General features: G+C 43.3%; 1 protein-coding gene and 1 long non-coding RNA gene across 5 annotated transcripts in view; one reads left to right on the top strand and one right to left on the bottom strand.

Moving 5' to 3' along the window:
- Positions 1-21208, bottom strand: part of OLA1 (Obg like ATPase 1) — a 100652-nt gene that overhangs the window by 9808 nt on the left and 69636 nt on the right. The gene's annotated exons all lie outside the window — the stretch shown is intronic.
- The window catches only part of LOC148049354 (uncharacterized), a 42188-nt gene that overhangs the window by 1707 nt on the left and 19273 nt on the right, over positions 1-21208 (top strand). The gene's annotated exons all lie outside the window — the stretch shown is intronic.

Genomic DNA, 21208 nt, shown 5'->3' with positions numbered 1-21208 from the left:
CCAGCAAGCCACTCCCACAAAGCAGGCGACACCTACAGAAGAGGTTCTAAAAATTTTTGAAAGCAACCACTGCTCTGGGGCTACTAAATCTGGGCTGCAAAAATCTAGACAACCAATGCATAAACCACCTGGTGATGGTTCAGATGTTTGCCAGATTTGGCAGGTTTCCCCCACCCTCGTGTTTCTATTGTCCCTTTTAACAATTAAGTACATAGCCACTTGCTTTTGGACACATTCCACATTGGGCTGATTTGGGGAGGATTTTTTTTCTTATGCTACATCTGACATAGTAACATCTCCCTCTGGATGTCTACGGAAGGTTCCACAACATGAAAATGAGTAAACAGGAATATTTTAAAGAAGCATTAGTAAACAGGAGTATTTTAAAGGATGTTTACATATTTTGCAAAATCTTTTCAAACATCAAAATATATTTTTCTATGGTTATGTTCTTATATGACAAGAGTAAACAAAAATAGTGAAGATTAGCACATTAAAACCGTACATAGAAAAGTAAGTATTCAGAAACATATTTGTGTACAATTTTTGTTTATTAGATTTTAAAAAATGCTAGCACACAATTAATCTTCTTACGACACACTTCATTCTTCTCCAAAGACATCCAATATGAAAACCTATAGTTATAAACAGAGCAGTAGCTCATTGCCAGATTATCTTTATCTATGTCCAATAATGAAAATTGAATCGGTTGACCATATATTTCTGTTGCATTATTTATTTATCTTGGGCTACTAGGGACTTAATTAAGCCGAGAATATTCCATTGGCAAATACACAGTTCTGCTTAAGAACTGTTAAGTTTATACAGTGGTAATTTGGTACCCAGCTGCTTTGAAACTCATCAAATTTGGTACTTAATGCATTTTGATGCAAAATTTTTGTCCCAGTACTCATCTTTTGTTTGGTACCTGATGCAAAAGTTAGAACTTGTCAGTGGCAGCTGCCTTGTGATATTATTCCTTATGGGAAAAATTTGTTTGGTATTCATTGTTCATTGCGCCTCCTGGAATCAATTAATGATGAGTGCTGAGGTACCACTGTATATAAACCTTATACTAGAACAAGTCAATATAAATGGAATATTCTGACTTCTCGTGAATAGACATTTTGTCACGGGTCACATTTCCCATGCTGTCCATTTTTTGAACGCACCCATTAAATCATTTCAAAAATTCCAATGTGTTAAAAGTCCAGGAAGATATTACCCATGATTTTAAGATAAGGTAAGATAGGGTAAGGTAAGGTGTTGTGACTCAGCAGATGTCTGCTGTGAGTCTTTTTGAGATACAAGATTCATTATGCAGCTGGGGCTTGTTAGAGGCAGGTTTGGAGATAAAAGGACAGATGCTGCCACGCCCTAGTCGCAGGAGTCAACGTTCCTTTGTGTGTACAACATTGCTTGATACACTTGGATAAGTGCTTTGGTGTTTCCTGTAACCCTGATTCAAGGCTACACTGGAGAAGTGCATTGCTTGTAAGAGTTGTTTTGTTTTTCATTCCGTTATCGAGTCAGAGACTGTATTTATGTTATTTTTGGGCTCAAAGCCAGTTTGAACTGAGAACTGATAAAGAAAGTTCCTTTTAAGTTTATTTGTCTTGCCATTTGTTAAGAGCCGTGAAGGGGGGACAGAACAGTAAGGTAACCTTTATTGTCATTTTTTATTTACTGTGAGCACACTGGCACACATTAAAAATGAAATTCTGTTGCCTGCTCTCAAAAGAAAGCCCTGAAAGTTGATGGCTAGAACATTTTAAGCATATTTATGGACAAATGAATGCCTGCACCATTTGTGGTAATCTGGATAAGAGCTCCAAACAACAGGTAAATCTTACCAGGAAATAAGTATCAGCATCAGTTTTGTAAGACTGGTGGTCACCTAATAGTAAAAGGGAGAATTTGGGTCTTGTTGCCCTTACTAACTAATATTATGCTGTAGTGGCAGAGACAATTTGACCTAAATTTGTTCAGTAGTCAGGACCTAGCGCTGTGCATACTTAAGTTAGCAATTCTGATCAGGAAGTAGTTGCTGAAGTAACCATTTCTGTTTCTTCTTCACATTGTGTGATTACCACAGCTCAAGATGCTATTGCAAACAATTTACCGGGTGATTTTACAGTCATTACATTATGCACAAAGTGCTATAGCTTTTGTTTGCGACACTGTGAAAAATAGCTATTTGTTCATCATACACTGGTTGAACTCTACAGGATTCACAACAGAGAAGAATACGGCAAATCACAACATACGTTGCATTTTCAAACACAGAACACTCACTATTCAAAGTCAATCTATGTTTAACTGAAATGCAGCTGTAACCAAGCCCTTTCTGCATCCTGCACATTGATTTGAGATCATCGCCACCCTAAGATATTGTGGGGGCCTCTGGTCATCCTGAAAAGCTGAGTCAATTCATTCTACAAATTAATCAACCCAGCTCCCAAACCAGAGGAAATCCTGCAATGACAACTGTACAAGGCTTCCTTTGGAACAGGAGGGAGGGGTCGGGCAATCCGGCAGCTGAATGGAAAGAACTCCACATACACTTGGGATCTATGAACAATACAAAACAGCGAGCTGTATGTAATATGTAAATTTAAGGTGTGTAGCATTTCAATATTTAAGCCTTTCATTTTGCGGTTTGCAGACCATGGCTAAAGGCCATTTTGGCAATACAAATTGAAACTTTGGCGTGCAACTCTTTAAATAATCAATGCAAATGTCAAAATAAATGAAACCACAAGTTCATCAACTCTCATTTGTCAAAGAGAATAGCAGGGGATCGAAGCTATTATGAGATTAATTGTACGCCCGCTGAGCAGGGTTTAGAGACCAAGAATACAAAAAAGTTCTCTCAAGAGTTTTCTGGTTCATGGTTTCACGGGCGTATTACATAATGCTGTGCAAAAGCTTCAAACCACGTTTTCCATTTTTAATGTTCTTTATGCCTTATCTCACCCTTGCAAAAAGAACACAGTCGCTACAATTACTTTAATTTATGTGTATATAAGTTAGTAGATGATAACACTAATTTGATATTTAAGAGTCTCCAAAGATAAAGGCATAGAAAGTGGCGTAGCACTACATTATCTTTACATCTCAGAATCTGTGCATCACAAGTTACTGCGCCTTCTCTGGATATATATGGAGAAATCTGTTGTTCCCCAAGTGGGGGAAGACAGCTGGAAAATACTTTGCACTCTGGGGCCCTGCTCACTACTCCAGAGAAGATGTTCCAGGTTAGCTTTAAATAGATATGCCAGCCATATTTCTGAATATATTGGTTCGTTCCCAACCTCGTAAATACAATACAACAGCAGAGTTGGAAGGGATCTTGGAGGTCTTCTAGTCCAACCTCCTGCCTAGGCAGGAAACCCTACACCATTTCAGACAAATGGCTATCCAACATCTTCTTAAAGACTTCCAGTGTTGGGGATTCACAACTTCTGGAGGCAACCTGTTCCATTGATTAATTGTTCTAAGTGTCAGGAAATTTCTCCTTAGTTCTAAGTTGCTTCTCTCCTTGATTAGTTTCCACCCATTGCTTCTTGCCCTACCTTCAGGTGCCTTGGAGAATAGTTTGACTCCCTCTTCTTTGTGGCAACTCCTGAGATATTGGAACACTGCTATCATGTCTCCCCTAGTCCTTCTTTCTATTAAACTAGACATACCCAGTTCCTGCAACCGTTCTTCATATGTTTTAGTCTCCAGTCCCGTAATCATCTTTGTTGTTCTTCTCTGCACTCTTTCTAGAGTCTCCACATCTTTTTTACATCATGGTGACCAAAATTGGATGCAGTATTCAAAGTGTGGCCTTGCCAAGGCATTATAAAGTGGTATTCACACTTCACGTGATCTTGATTCTATCTCTCTGTTTATGTAGCCGAGAACTGTGTTGGCTTTTTTGGCAGCTGCTGCACACCGCATCAAAAGAATTGTATTGTTTTTTTTTTATAAATAAGGGTTAAAAAAATTAAACATTATAAAATGTTGTGGGCCGTGATGGCAAACCTATGGCACGCATGGCAGAGGTGGCACGCAGAGCCCTTTCTGTCACCAGCTGCTCTTCTGATTTCCAGCATGCGCACTGGCCAGCTGGTCTTTGCGCATGCTAGAGCCCTGGAAGACCAGCTGGCCAGTGTGCATGCTTACTGGCCAGCTGGTTTTTGGGTTTCCGGCGCACGCGGAGTCGAAAAGGTTCGCTATCACTGGTTTAGGGGATTTTCATAGAAAAGGACAGCTGCAAAGTTTTCTGTTACAGCAAAAAGACTCATATCCTCACCAAAGCATAAGGAATACGTTAGAAAGAAAACTGAAAGTTTCCACTCTGATGAACAAAGGAATGAATTGGCTCTAAGTGGGAAAATGGTTCCATTGCTGAAAATCCTGTAACCCCACTCCTAACCCCACTCGTAATTGATCCTTTGTATTTAAAGGATCAATTTTGGTTTTAGGTGGCCACCAAAAATCCCGACTGTGACATAGCATGGTAGAGGTCTGTTTCATGGAACTGTTCCACACACGAGGGGGGTGAATTTCAACTCAAGTTACCAGACTACTTCTGAAAAAAAATCTCTTAAAATCTATGCGACTATTTTAGCTGTAACTAAAAGCAAACACTTAATACCCCACAGAGAGAGAGAGAGAGAGAAAGAGAGAGGGAGGGAGGGAGGGAGGGAGGGAGGGAGAGAGAGAGAGAGAGAGAGGGAGGGAGGGAGGGAGGGAGGGAGGGAGGGAGGGAGGGAGAGAGAGAGAGAGAGAGAGAGAGAGAGAGAGAGAGAAACCTAACATTTATCTAAAACAAAGTGCAAAGCAATGAAATAAACACATAAACACATAAAAACAAAAACAGTTTTAGAATATTTCTAAAAATCCAGTGCAGGTTTTTTTTTTTTTTCCTAAAAGAGGGGGGGGGGAATACAGTCACCACAAGTAAAACCAAGAATGCTGTGAAACAAGATAAGAAATAATTACTTTGGCTAAAACACCAATTCCGAATAATAATAGTGCTACACTCATTTTAAGGGCTTTTCTGTGGAGTCCTTAGAGAGATTATTTGCATTCCTCAGGTATTCTATTGTACAATTCAGATGAATAAAGACTTACAAATCATTCCTCCACTGCCAGTGAGAGACTTTGATCCAGTGAATACACTATTGTACTTTAACTATAATTGGCAAAAAAACCTGACAGTATGTAGAGCATCACAAGCTTAATAACAAAGGGGAATATCTCAGAGTGTTGACAGATGATCTTCATAATGCAGAAGCAGAGCTGGTACATTTAAGCAGTAAATGAGCATGGAGGTCTAGAGGTCTCTGAAGTGACTGACATCAGACCTGCCAGTGTCTAAGTACACAACTAGGGTACCACATCCATCCCTTTAAAGGCAGGTTCTATGCTTGCCTGTCTCACTTCTTGACTTTCAATATGATTTCGGTAGCACAAATTACTCAAAATTTCCATAATACCAATATAGATCACAGAATTCAGGATGAAAACTTGATTTTTAATTAAGTGTTGTTCTCTGCAGAACAGGCTATACCTAAAACATATGTAGATATCAATACCATTCACAAGAATGCCCCAAACACGAACTAAACTGGCTTAAGCAAGATAGGTAACTGCGTGGTCATTTTAGCATATCTAATTATGGTTGTAGTTTGACCTTTTTTAATGCAAACTGCCCAATAGCAGAGGCTATCTGGGTGATTCATAATAAGACAGACAAAAAATACAATCTTAAGGAAATAAAAATCAAATTTAAGTAACATAAAGTACAAAATAAAAACATACTGTAAGCTAGCAGTAGCATGCTGGTCAGATGGAAAATTAAAATACAATGAAAAGTCAATTCCTTAGCACAGTGTTGGCAAATCTTTTTGGCACCGAGTGCTAAAATGAGAGCATGGGCGTGTGAGGGCGCGTGCGTCCTTGAAACCAGACCAGAAGTTGCCCGGTGCGCATATGAATGCCGGTAAGATGATCTTCCGATTTCCAGCACGTGCATGTGTGCCAGCCACCTGGTCTTCTCATTTCTGGCGCGCATGTGCCTATGAAGACCAACTGGCCGGTGTGCATGCGCAAGCTGGAAACTAAAAAAGCAGCCGCCAGTGCCCATGCGCACACTGGGAAGATGATCTTCCAGTTTCCAGCACGCACATGCGCACCGGCCAGCTGGTCTTCACATGCATATGCATGAGCAGGCGGCCAGCGTGAATGCATACTGGGCAGCTGCTCTTCCAACTTTTCCGGTGCTCCCACACATGTGAAGACCAGCTGGCCAACACGCTGGAACCCAGAAGAGCAATGAGTGACAGCTTGCGTGCCCAGACCGATGGCTCTGCATGCCACTTCTGACACGTGTGCCATAGGTTCACCATCACAGCCTTTGGAGAACTCTTTTAACTCTAAAGATACCTTAATGTTGCCCTTGCTCAGTCTATCCAATGATCTTCCATAAAGTCCCTTATGAAAAATACAGCTATGGTTCAGAGAAGAAAAGATAACTAATGGAAAGAGCCCCTAAAACTGAATTGGGAGGGGTTTTTGAATTAGTCTGAATTGGGATTTTTAAAATAGATTGATTACTTTTGAGGATACTGCAGGAATGCTACTACTCCTGACTGACTGAGCCATCTGCCTCACCCAAGACCTCTCTCATGCATTGAGCAGTGCCCTATGTTCACTTACACCTTCTTGAAGGTAGCATGGCACTCTAATCTGTCTATGGCAGCACTTACAGCCATAATGTCATTAAGTTAACCAATCACAATTGCATGAATGCCAGAGGTGTGCTGTACTGTACCAATTTCTTGTCTTCTGTGGGCGGCTGGGCGGCCTCCATGAAGTCTGAATTAAAGCCCTTGGTTTCACGTTGTCAGCACACCGCTTGCTTACATAGCGCTTGTCAGGGATGGTTCTTGTTTGTCCTCAGTGGGGCCTTCAGAGTCTTTCTTCTTCATTCTTTTGCTTCATTCGCTTGATAGGAGTCTATGCCACCATTCCAACCAATTGTCTAAGCTTTTCCTACCCTTCCATGCCCCATTCTATATGAGGAAGAGTAAATAAGTGACTAATTTCTTCTTGGTGAACTATGCTTTGGCAGGCAGAGAAACACAGCCAGGGCAATCCACCAATCCCTGTCTCTATCCTGCCCTATATATTAACAGGACCCCTCTATTTAAAAGCCCAGCACCCTCTTCCTCATTATTTATGATAACAATTCCAGAGGGAAAAATCTACCCTACTTGTTCGTGAAGAGCATACTGCTAGAAATAATACTGGATTCTACTGTAAAAAGATGATAAACTCCAGTGTTGGCTGATCTAACATTCAAAGGATAGATGCTCTGACTTAGTGGATCCACTAAGTCAGGGGTTCCCAACCTTTTCTATACCCTCCACCCGTAGAACACTTCTGATATATTCTCGCACCCCTTACAAAAGTAAATAATTATATGCATATAATTATGCACTATAATTTTGAAACTTCTAAACCCTGGTTTTCGCACCCCCTGGAATATCGTCAAGCATCCCTGGTTGGGAACTCCCACACTAAGTCAAAAAACTGTTGTCAGGGGTGGGTTCTACTGGTTCAGACCAGTTCGGATGAACCATTGGCTCCGACTATCAGCGAAGCGCGCGCTCAGTGAACCGGTTGTTAAACCGGTAGGATCCCACCCCTGCTGTTGATGTACTCTTTCAAAAACAGGAATATTTCAAATGTATACAATGAAGAGCTATGCAATACAAGGACATATTTTGGTTCAGCTTAACCTTGTTTGGAGTTGAGCCAAAACATTTATTTTATTCCTTTAATATACAAAATACGAGAAAAAGCATCCAAGACAAATAAGGGAAATGGGAAGGAAACAAGAAAAACAGCATGTTACGAACAAAAAATCATTAGACCTAATTCCTAAACACATCATTAAACTTTACCTTTACGTGATAATATTGATCCATCTTTCCATCACAATAGAAAGCCCGTAAATAGAAAGCGAGCATACACTGACAATTCAAGAGTGCAAATATGGGGGTTATACTGTTTTTCCAACATTGTTTCTTCTTTATGTTTAACCCCATATTAGATGACTCCATAATTCTGTATTACATTGATAGATTCTAGAGTTTTGGTATATAATTCACACCATATTCATTCAATATAATGTGGATATTAAAATATTAAACTAAAACTAGTGGCACAGGGAACTAACTTTAAAAATATTGGTACAGGCTAATGTTATAGAAGTCAGTGTTTCTTCCAGAGGTGGTATTCAGCAGGTTCTGCCCAGTTCTGGAGAACCGGTAGTGGAAATTTTGAGTAGTTCTGAGAACCGGTAAATACCTGACTGGCCCCACCCCATCTATTCTCTGACTCCCAAGTCCCAGCTGATCGGGAGGGAATGGGGATTTTGCAATAACCTTCCCCTGCCACGCCCACCAAGCCATGCCCACCATGCCTACCAAGCCACACACACAGAAATGGTAGTAAAATAATTTGAATTCCACCATCTGGATAGATGATCCAGAACACGTCTGATCTTTCACATTCACCTACAGAATAAGGCTAAATTTAATAATATCTCCAAAAGTCCTGTGCATCGACTTCATGGTTTTCCCCACTCTTGTATGCCCTCAAAGATACATTTATTATTTTATCCAAGGGGAAACCTAGGTATCTTTCACAGAAGACGACAAACTGATTATGAAAAAATATTCAGTCCATCCTCTTCCAATGAAACCTCTTGGATTTCTAACATCTCTTATGCTTGTCTAAAGGACCACACATCATCTCATTAACTTTTTAAATTTAGGAAAATGGCTGAAATATATTTGTTCCTGTTCTGCTACAGTAAACTTCTGTTGGATCAAAGGGCATCATATCACTCAGGTATTTCAATATAGCTGATATTTTCTCAAATCATAGGAAATATTTCAAAATGTCAAACCTTTCTGGGCCAGTAGAGCATGTTCTAGGGAATATATTGCAAGCACATACAGTAACATGGATGCCATGACTTGTTCATTCACAAAACATTTGCCATGATGACCAGTCACAAAATACTCATTAATAGGAGAAAACGACCATTGGTCTTACCTGAAGGGTCCTTCTCTGCACACTGTGGGAGAGTCCAAGCATGGGTTATTTCAGTCTGGTTGCCCTGGAACTGAGGAAAAGACTTTTGCTTGGCCACGCCTCCAGGCGTGCCTAATCCCCAGAAATTTGAGACACTTTGGCCGTGGAGATGCAGCTGAAGACGACCGTAGAATGGAACCGTGTTGACACAACGACCCCGTATCCCCGGACAGACCAGGGTGGGTTGGACTCTCCCGCAGTGTGCAGAGAAGGACCCTTCAGGTAAGACCAATGGTTGTTCTCCTGCACACCGCTTGGAGAGTCCAAGCATGGGACATATCCAAGTTAATGTCCAACTGGGCAGGCAGAATCCGAGTCACGGGGTACAACAGAAGAAGTCACTGTCTGCAGCACCCGCCTGCCAAAGGCCGCCTCAGCTGAGGCAAACATGTCCAGCTTATAGTGTCTAACGAATGGAGACGGTGTAGACCACGCGGCTGCCCTGCCTCGATCGGGGCTTGCGTAGCCCAGGCCGCAGAGGTCTCCGCACTGCGCGTCAAGTGAGCCATTATTCGAAGAGGCACTGCTCTTGACTGTAGTTCGTACGCAGATGCGATACAGGCTCTGAGCCATCTGCCAATCGTAGAAGAGACCTTCTTTCCTAGAGATCCGGGCTGGAAGGAGATGAAGAGAGCCTCGGATTTCCAGAAGTCTGAGGTGCGATGGACGTAGATCTTCAGAGCCCGTCGCACGTCAAGCTTGTGCCACTTGCGCTCGCTCGGATGGGAAGGACGCGGGCAAAAGTTCGGCAAGACAACCTCCTGCACCCTGTGATACCAGGAGTTGACCTTGGTGAGAAAGGTCGGATCAAGCCGCAAAACAACCCTGTCGGAGTGGACGACGCGTAAGTCCTGGCGAATCGACAGGGCCGCCAGCTCCGAGATCCGACGGGCGGAGGTAATGGCGATAAGAAAGGCAGTCTTTAGTGAAAGGTGCTTGAGAGAAGCCTTCTGGAGAGGTTCAAACGGTGGGCTCGTGAGGGCTTGTAGCACCACAGATAGTTGCCATGTTGGGTAACGGTGGACCGTGGAGGCCCAAATGTTAGAGGTGCCCTTGAGGAAACAGCGCACCCTAGGAACCTTGCTGAGAGGGAGAGAAGGGTCGCCGGCCCAAACGGTGGACAAAGCCGCTACCTGGCGACGAAGCTACCTGGAGCGAGACTCCTCCCAAGGCCCCCTTGAAGAAAGTCCAGCACCCTAGCCACTGGAGCAGTGACAGGGTCGAGTCCTGAGTCTTCACACCACTGGGCGAAGGTAGTGCAGGTGGAGTCGTAGATTCGAGTCACCGACAGACGCCGAGCCGCTTGAGTGGTGTTGACGATGTCCTCTGACAGACCTTCAGCCCTTAGCAGGTCCCCCTCAAGTTCCAGACGGCCAGCTGTAGCCACTGGGGTTCCGGATGGACAATGGCCCCCTGGCTGAGGGAGACCTGTTCTAGGGGAATCTGCCACGGCGGGGACACCGACAGGCTGACTAAGTCAGCGAACCACAACCTCCGGGGCCAATGGGGCGCCACAAGCAGCACTTCCGCCCTCTCCTCTATGATCTTGATTAGAAGACGGGGAAGGAGAGGAAGAGGAGGAAATGCATAGAGGAGGCCGCGAGGCCAGCTGCAGCGAAGAGCGTCCATTCCCTCCGCTCCCAGACAGTGGAAGCGGGAGAAGAAGCGCGGAAGGTGTGTGTTGGCTTTCGTCGCAAACAGGTCTACCAGCGGAAGACCGAACCTGCGGGACAGTTGGTGAAACAGAGCAGGATCCAACCGCCATTCCGCGGAGTCAATGGTGGTCCTGCTCAGCCAGTCCGCCTGGGTATTGTCCACGCCGGAGATGTGGTCGGAGCGGATCGACTCCAGGTGCCGCTCCGCCCAGAGCCCCAAGGCTTCCGCCTCCGCCATCAGTCTTTTGGACTTGGTGCCACCCTGGCGGTTGACGTGCGCCTTTGTGGTGACGTTGTCCGTCATCAATAGGACATGACGGTGTCATATGTGACAATGGAAATGACAGAGGGCCAACCTCGCAGCTTGCAGCTCCAGAAGGTTGATGCTACAATGCGACTCCGCCGGGGACCACCTGCCTTGGACCACGAGATGACCCATGTGCGCTCCCCAACCTGCAAGACTGGTGTCAGTGGTGATGACCAGCCGGTTGGGCTCCTTGAATAGCTGTCCCTTGGTCAGAGCTGGAGAAGTCCACCACCGGAGGGACCTCTTGACGGCCGGAGGTACTGGAATCAACCTTGGCGAGTTGCTTCTGTTGGCCCTTTGATGAGGTAGGAGCAGCCACTGCAGGGCTCTCGAGTGGAGACGAGCCCAGGGAATGATCGACAGGCAGGAGATCATCTTCCCCAACAGTTGTGATAGGAGGACAATCGGAACCTGCCTTGCTTGCAGTACTGAGAAGGCCATGGACCTGAGGGCCTCTAACCTGTCTTGGGAGAAGAACACCCTGCAGGCTATGGTGTCTATCACCGCCCCCAAGTGATTGATCTTGGTGGTGGGGGTGACTTTTTTCGAGATTCAGGAAGAACCGGTGGCGTCTGAGGGTTCTCATGGTGATTTGGAGATCCCGCAAGGCCTGCCACCTGGACGACGACTGGATGATAATGTCATCCAGGTAGCATTGGAGCCTTATGGGCCTGCGGCGGAGATGGGCCGCCACTACCGCCAGAACCTTGGTGAAGGTCCTGGGGGCTGAGGACAGGCCGAATGGAAGGGCCCTGTACTGGAAGTGGCGGCCTGCATAAAAGAAGCACAGGAACTTCCGATGTCAGGGGTGAATGGGGATGTGTAAGTAAGCCTCCCGCAGATCGATGGAGGTGAGGAGGTCTCCCTGGCAGAACCCCGCCAAGATGGACTGGAGGGACTGCATCTTGAACCTCCGGTAGGCGATATGCCTGTTGAGGTTCTTGAGGTCCAAGATGGCCCTCCACCCCCCCCCCCGGGTTCTTTGGGACCAGGAAGACAATGGAGTAGAATCTGCTCCCCTCCTGGTCCGGGGGCACCTGTTCGATGGCATTGATCTCCAGGAGGTGGAGAATCTCCTGGTTCATCTGCTCCCTCTTGGTCTCAAAAGGAAGACCTGTCCTGAGCCCTATCCCCCTACTGCCCAGTTGTTCTGTTAGAGGGGTAGAAGGAGGTAGACGTGGATGGCTCTGAGGGACTACGAGGGTGAACTGGCTCCTAGAGCCTTCCTGCTGCTGCGCCACGCCGTTTTAAAGGCGCGGCAAGCCTCCGAGATCGGCCTGAAGAGATCGAAGGAGGCCCTTCCCCCAGCCAAAACGCTTACCTCCTGCCTCCTGGAGGCTTGAAGACAACTTTAATGTTAGTAGAATAGAAGAGAAGGCAAGGATTGCTTAAGGGGGAAATATTCTCAGAAGGATTTAAAGAGAGTCCAAGCAAAGAACTATTTCAGCTGGAGCTCCCAAAACAGCTTCCAAACGGGCCAAACTGAGGAAAATTTCTGGGGATTAGGCACGCCTGGAGGCGTGGCCAAGGAGAAGTCTTTTCCTCAGTTCCAGGGCAACCAGACTGAAATAACCCATGCTTGGACTCTCCAAGCGGTGTGCAGGAGAATATACCATACACTCTTTCAAATCCTCCAGAAAACTGGCTACCACTGTAATTTACTTTTATATTGTTGTTTTTTTCTGGTGAGATGAGCATGGCTGCAGCTTTCCTTTTGGTTGGACATGAGGGAGTGGGGCACCTGATAAAGTTTCTGGGAGGGGGAGACAGGAATTCTAGGGACAGACCCTCCCTGACCACCTGTAAGACCCAGGCATCATGAGCCGTCTGGGCCCAGTGGGAGGCAAACAGCTGCAGTCGACCCCCCGATTGGTGATGTGCTCGTGGAGTCACTTGGACTTCCGGAAGGGCCTGTTGGAGGCGCCTCCACGATTGAATTTGCGGAAGCCAAACTGCTGTCTTCCTCTGTCTCAAAAGGAAGACCTGTCCTGAGCCCTATCCCCCTACTGCCCAGTTGTTCTGTTAGAGGGGTAGAAGGAGGTAGACGTGGATGGCTCTGAGGGACTACGAGGGTGAACTGGCTCCTAGAGCCTTCCTGCTGCTGCGCCACGCCGTTTTAAAGGCGCGGCAAGCCTCCGAGATCGGCCTGAAGAGATCGAAGGAGGCCCTTCCCCCAGCCAAAACGCTTACCTCCTGCCTCCTGGAGGCTTGAAGACAACTTTAATGTTAGTAGAATAGAAGAGAAGGCAAGGATTGCTTAAGGGGGAAATATTCTCAGAAGGATTTAAAGAGAGTCCAAGCAAAGAACTATTTCAGCTGGAGCTCCCAAAACAGCTTCCAAACGGGCCAAACTGAGGAAAATTTCTGGGGATTAGGCACGCCTGGAGGCGTGGCCAAGGAGAAGTCTTTTCCTCAGTTCCAGGGCAACCAGACTGAAATAACCCATGCTTGGACTCTCCAAGCGGTGTGCAGGAGAATATACCATACACTCTTTCAAATCCTCCAGAAAACTGGCTACCACTGTAATTTACTTTTATATTGTTGTTTTTTTCTGGTGAGATGAGCATGGCTGCAGCTTTCCTTTTTGAAGAAATCTACAGGTATTTTTGGAAACAAAGATGTTATAGGCTGGTGATTGTGTTGCTGAATGCCCAATCATATTTATTGAAATACAGATACTTAATTTTTTTAAACAGTAAGATGGGCCTCAGACAAGGGTGTTAAGGCCCACTGGCGCCCACAGATAGTTACCATGCTTCCCTGAAAATAAGACAGGGTCCTATTTCTTTTGACCCCCGAAATAAGCACTTGGCCTTATTTTCAGAGAGGTCTTATTATTTTTGAGGTGCAGGAGGTGGCGAGCGGGGTCACCTCATGGCTGCTGCTGTGTTGCAATATTTTCGGGGAGGGCTTATTTGGACGGGGGGCTTATTTTAGCGCATACGCTCAAAAGCTCAATTGGTCTTATTATCCAGGGAGGTCTTATTTTGGGGGGAAAGGGTATTTTGCTAAAAACTATTTTGCTAAATAATTCAATATTGTCCAAGGGAAAATGAAGTTTTTAAGATTATACATCTAAAGGTTTCTCAAAAGCATAAGGGGGAAGGAACTGAAATAACATTAGTTCAAGACTAGAGTACGAGCAGAAGCTTTGTGATGGGGGCTTTTTTCCCACATAAACAAATGCTCTTCAAAAAAAAATTGCAGAGTGCAATATCCTGCACAACTTTCGCTGGGAAAGTCTTTATACTAAGAATCAATCTACCTTGGATCTTTATGTCTCCCCAGCATGTAAATAAAACGCTGCATTCAAATTTCACTCCACATACAGGAGAGATGAAAAGCTTATTACCTATTGAAGTACTTTATTTTAGTAATGAATGGGATGTTTGTGTAGGAGGAAGAAGGAATTAAGCAACGGCAGAAATGTGTAGGAAGTCTTTTATTTCAGAAAATTAAAGTTGTTTAGCAGTACTTTCATGTGAAGCTCAGAACTTCGACTCTTGCCATACACAATCTGGAATGAATCTGTAATTCCATAACCAGCATTCAGTATGCCACCAAATCTTGTATAAAGTGGCCTGTAGAAACATTCTGGGTCTCCTGACAAAGGATGATATATAAAAAGGGTTTTCTCCAAATTTAAGAATTGTTCTATTTGAACATTAATTCAGATCTGTTTGTGTAAACATGTCAATGTCAGAAGATGACAGAAAAGCAATCACTTCTTAAAAGTTAGACCAAATTGTACTGCAGCATTAAAAGGCACATTCTGATTAGAGACTGTTGCCAATCTGGGATTTGTTCAATTCAAAACTAACATTAAAAACAAATATCCAATACCTGGCATTCCTAATCTTGCTTTAAGATGGTGTCATGAAAGAATTACAATTCCAGGGAGAAAGAAAAAGGAAGGAAGGAATACAAGAAAAAAAAAAGATGAATACCATGTTTCCCCCAAAATAAGACGGGGTCTTATTTTCTTTTGACCCCTGAAATAAGCACTTGGCCTTATTTTGGGGGAGGTCTTATTATTTTTGAGGTGCAGGAGGCGGCGAACGTGGTTACCTCATGGCTGCTGCTGTGTTGCAATATTTTTGGGGAGGACATATTATCCGGGGAGGTCTTATTTAGGGGAAAACAGGGTAGAAAAGAAAAAAGTAACTAGATGTTGCCATCTATGGTATGTGGATGTGTGGGTGTGTCCATCCTATCGCATAGGAATATTTTTGGAGGAAAATTGAAGGTTGATATGCAACATATTTTGGAGAGGGCCATCAATCCTCTGGAAGAGAAGATTCATCATGCACTGAAGTCCTGAATGTATGTCAGGACGTATCTCCATAGTGAGATAGTGGCAAATAAATTTAGTGAACAAACAAATAAATAAATCAAATAAATAAATAACCAACCAAATTGCTGAGAACAAATGGGGAATCTCACTCAACTGAATAGCTATTAAAGCTATTGCCATTAAAAAAAAAGGGGGGGCTTGAATATAGAAGAAAGAAAACAGAAAGCATTTTCTGTTATTTTTAAGATAATTTGGAAGTACTATCATAAAGTCATTAATGTACAGGTTGAAGAAGCAGAAGATTCTGCATGTATACATCGGAAATGCATTCAATTTATTTCAGTGGCCTTACATTCTTTAGTTTAGTCAATACACAATTAAAAATCTTGTCTGTTATAAACTTTTGTTGGAGCTCTTTAAACTGAATGATTAGCAGAAATAATGACCCTGTCAGACTTAATCACATTAAAATGTAGTTAACATCATTTAATTTTTTCCACTTAATATGCGAAAATTTCCAGTAGATTTGCAGTGAAGGCCATTGAAATTCCATTAGAACAAGAATAAAAATTTCAGGCATCATTTATTCACAGAAGGAATAAAGGTCTTGATTGAAAACTGCTGAATCTTTCTATTAGAGAAACTCGGAATCATTGCATTGAATTGAACCTTTAGTTTTAGAAGTCTGGGGGATTACGTTCAGCAGGATAGACCGATAAACTTGAACTAATTTTAGACAGGATATGTCAGTATAAGGCTTTCTACTTATTGAAAAATGCCCAGTAGAGCAATCCTATGGAAAATAGAAAGAGTAATATATGGTATTATTTTATTTTTATTGCTTCTAATAGAGTCTTCCTATACATACCTATTTAGAAGTAAGTTGCATTAACACACCTTAATCTGAGAGTGAGTTTGGTTATATCGTGCACAATGGCTGAAGGACTATTACCCTATTTGACTTGTCCTACCATGATCTTGTAGGGACACGGTGGCTCAGTGGCTAAGACACTGAGCTTGTCGATCAGAAAGGTTGGCAGTTTGGTGGTTCAAATCCCTAGCGTCGCGTAACGGGAGTGAGCTCCCGTTACTTGACACAGCTTCTGCCAACCTAGCAGTTCAAAAGCATGTAAAAATGCAAGTAGAAAAATAGGAACCATCTTTGGTGGGAAGGTAATAGCGTTCCATGTGCTTTGGCGTTTAGTCATGCCGGCCACATGACCACAGAGACGTCTTCGGACAGCGCTAGCTCTTCGGCTTTGAAACGGAGATGACCACCACTCCTAGAGTCGGGAACAAATAGCACATATGTGCAAGGAGAACCTTTACCTTTACTATGATCTTTGTACTGACATCCAGGCTGGACTTGGGAAATATAAACTCTTCGGAGTGAAGCTTGACTTTTGCATGAAATGTATCCATATGGCTTTTCTTGGCAGAGATATGGAAGTAGTTTGTGCCACTGCTTTTCTCCAAGATTTTGTTTTACTTCCCTGGAATTTTCTGATGGCTCTTATCCATTTACTAATCATATCTGATGCTCTTTAGTTTACTTAGCCCAGAGAAGACCATCTTACATTGCTGATGCAGAATGTCTCAAAAGTTGGTAGGAACTAAATGCCACTTAATCCCAGTTTGTGTTGCTTCCAAGCTCAATTGGGCTTTTTTTTTTTGGCTTTGTTTTTAAGTCAAGATATTTCTAATGTACACTTCCCTTAGCACAGTTGTTTTTTTTTCTTATGTGAAATATTTGAAAAGAGGGGGAAAGAGAGAGAGATTGGGGGGGGGGGACACTTTAAACGCCATAGAGCAGTGGTTTCCAAACTTGGCAACTTTAAGACTTGTGGACTTCAACTCCCAGAATTCTCCAGCCAGCTCTGCAGGAGAAACTCCCAGAATTCTGGGAGTTGAAGTCCACAAGTCTTAAAGTTGCCAAGTTTGGGAACCACTGCCATAGAGAATAAACAGTGATAAACAGTCAAAAGAACAAGAACTTTCCTAGTTGATAAAAATCTGATTTTAAAATCAAAGGCTGATTTTGTTTTAGTGTCCATTCCATAACCATCACTTCTGTAGCTTTTGATGCTTTTTTTCTGTTTTCTTTCCCTTTCAAGTCACACACACAGTTTCTCTCTTCCTTCCTAAACATTGTTCCAAATATCCTATAACCTATACACAAACACTCAGTTCTACCTCTCTCTCTTTTTGATTGCTACTTAGCATGAATGACATGCTATTCAACTGTAGGCCTATATGGCTACCTTGGGCATCCTAATCACTGAAATCCATCTGTATCTGAAGTGCTGCCCATCTTCATCATCTTTCCTGAAGGATGTTCAAGGATTATCTATAATTGCACAGATACCCCAGAAACACTTCTTCAGTAGATATATCTCTTTCTTTTATGCAGGGGAAACCCTTCCATTACCAGGCATTGGTAATATATGTTAAGCACATGACCATTTAATGATTTAGTGAGCCAATAAGAACAAGGTCCTACAAGGTCCTTTCCAACTCTGTTAATCTGTACCTGTATCTCTCATTCTAAAACTAATCAGTGAAGAAATGATAACAAGTCATGAGACTTTTCTAATTTCAGAATATCTATTTGATATTCCAAATAAAATACCATATTTGCTTCTTTAAAATTACTTTTTCATTCCTCTGGATCACTGCTTCTAAAAAGACCATGTAAGAGAACTCTTTTGCCACAGCCATCTCCCTTGGATATTGCAGAGATATCAGGCTCTCTGTTAAGACTTTCTAAAAGCCACAAAAATCTATTTTTTCATAGATCCTTCACAGTTTAATTTAAATTTCTTCTCTCAAATGTCTAGTTATTTGGCACTGTCTATGATATTGCTACATAACTATTATCATCCAGGTTTATATATAGTCCATCCATACATTCTTAAAGCACTCATAATTTAAGTACTGCATACAGTATGTAATTCATTTGGGCCCTGAATCAATTTGCTTTAAAGTATATGATGTTGCAATACAATTTATAAAGCGGCAGCATCTTGGTTCCCCCACTCCCTTTACATTCTTAGGTTTTTTGGTAATCAATCTCCACCCTTTTAATTCTTTTTCATTCCAGCTCTAATTTCATAGTTAGATATTTCTGAGACAGTTTTAAACAAAAAACACTGAAGACCTAGTTCCCTTTCCTCTCTACAGGTAGGCTGAGGTGGACTACAAGATTAACAATGGGCTGTTAAAAGAAGCTTAACTTTGGTGACAGATTTTTAATATTTGTGGTTTTAATACCATGTTTCCCCCCAAATAAGACTGGGTCTTATTTTCTTTTCAGCCTCCATATGAGCACATCATCTTATTTTCTTCGGATGTCTTATCTGCTTACTTTAGGACAGTGATGGCGAACCTATGACACGCGTGTCAGTGCTGACACGCGTAGCCATTTGGGGTGACACGCACAGGATTTCATGCGATTCATCCTCGGCTCCTGCACGGCCACCGAGGATGAAAGAATCTGTGCTGGAGGAACGGGGGGGGGCGGGACGTGTGATCTCCTCCGCCCACACTCACTTACTGTATCGCCGCCGCCCCTTTCTGAGCGCAGGGGCTGCTGGTAAGGCGTGCGTGCCGTGCGCACACACGTCATCAGCGCGGCGAGGGAGGACCCGCAGGAGAGGAGCGCGGGAACAGTGCGCGCCTCTCTCCAGTCAGGCCGGCACAGAGAGTCTACTCCTGGGACTGTTGGTTACGACCGCACCACACTTATCTCAGTTCACAGCAGGGCTGTGGAGTCTGCTGCTTCCAGCTCCACGTCCTCATCAACATGCCGCTCCGACCCGCCCCCGCTATGAATATTCATATTCTTCGCCCTCGCGTCACTAGGAATATTCATAGCAGGGGTGGGCTGGAGCGGCATGTTGATGAGGACATGGAGTTGGAAGCAGCCGACTCCACAGCCCTGGTTCACGGCACCCCAAACAAGTTCAATAATATCAAGGGCAACATACGAAATCGACTGATGAACAAAGAAGTTACTAAGCAGGTATGTTAAATAATTTGTTTTTGGTTTATTAAATACAATTATATATTGCAATTATACATTTTTGTAGTTTAAACTATAAATTGCGCAAAATTATGTTTTTGTCGAAGTGACACACAACGCGAGTTATGCTCGATTTTTTGCCGATTTTTGACACACCACGCCAAAAAGGTTGCCCATCACTGCTTTAGGATAACTGCAACCATGCCTTGCACTCCCTGACACCCATCATGCCGCTGCCTGGTGTCTTCTGTGTCAAGGTGGCGCAGTGGTTAAATGCAGCACTGCAGGCTACTGCTAGATCAGCAGGTCAGCGGTTCAAATCTCACCGGCTCAGGGTTGACTCAGCCTTCCATCCTTCCGAGGTGGGTAAAATGAGGACCCAGATTGTTGGGGGCAATATGCTGACTCTCTGTAAACCGCTTAGAGAGGCCTGAAAGGCCTATGAAGCGGTATATAAGTCCACTGCTATCTGTGGCCGCTCGCAGCCACAGTGTGGCTCATTGTGCCAGTGCGACCGCTCACAGCAGGTTGCCGCGAGGCTCATCACACCAGTTGTGCCACTCAGGCAGGAGGCTGCATGGCACTTTGGACAATTGCATGTCCGAGCGGCGGCACCGGGGGGGGGGGGGGAGACGAGCCTCGCAGCATCTTGCCGTGAGCAGTGGCACGCACCAGAATGAGCCTTGCGGTTGTTCTGCACCTTTGTAGATTACAGAAAGACTCCGGAGAATAGACACTAGTGTTTGTTCTGCAGCTTGCCAATTTTGCATTTAAAAAAGAACTTTTAAGATTATTTAAGAAACAGTAAATCAAATCTAGCAGAAATATTTGCAAACATCAATGATGATGTATATGAGCATGATTCTATCTATCACCACCTCAAAATTACTAGAATTATTCTGGAACGTTTTCAAAGTTAGTCCAATATTATGATCAATGACATCCAAAGTGGCAGAAAAGTCCAGTAATGAAATACAATGATTCTAGATAAACTCAAAGCATATAACTAAGTCACAGTACTTGTAGAACTAAGCTAGAAATATTTGTTTATCCACAGCAACATTACATAAGTAATTTCACTCTTGAGTAATCTTGTTAGAAGGGGAAAAGATAAGAATGTTTTAATGACTAAGAATTTTCATTAGGAGTAGAGGTTTGAGGCAAGGACCAAGCTACTGCTTATTTGGCATCATTAAATGATTTCGTCTCAGCTGAATAAAATTGGGAAAACTCAAGTCTGTATGACTGTCTTTCACTAGATTGCATTGGTATGATTCCAACTTGCAAGTGGACACCATTCAGGCTCTTAAATGTATGCTCCAATGAAGAGCTCAGCTAAAAACAATTCAAACAAATAGGAAACACAGGGCTTCCATACAGCTAAATTTAATTTTTTTCTTCTTCTTCTCTTAAGTGCTTAAAGCTGCAGGAAAAAACTAGCATCTCTATGACAACAGGGGTGGAGCAAGGCTGGGTGGCCTCAAAACTGATACAATAAGTATATTACACCTATATAAAGGGTTATGCAAGAGAACGCATATATTAATAAACTCTTGTACTAATCCTTCAGACAAAAAGAGTTTTGTTTAAAATCTTACAAAATAGCACCATACATGGAGAAAGAAATGACAAATGAATGTGTTGGTTTAGCAAAAGGTAAAGGAGAAAATGAGGTCTGAGAACTACCAGAAGATGGATATGGAGGTGGGTGGGAGACAAAATTTACTTCTGTTTTATTCATTAGAATAAGGTATATGATTGGGCTGATATGT

This window comes from Thamnophis sirtalis, unplaced genomic scaffold (assembly GCF_051295495.1).
Source record: "Thamnophis sirtalis isolate CommonGarterSnake01/CBP01778 unplaced genomic scaffold, rThaSir2_p1.2 scaffold_1, whole genome shotgun sequence".
Lineage (NCBI taxonomy): Eukaryota > Metazoa > Chordata > Lepidosauria > Squamata > Natricidae > Thamnophis > Thamnophis sirtalis.
This window is presented reverse-complemented; position numbering and strand designations above follow the sequence as displayed.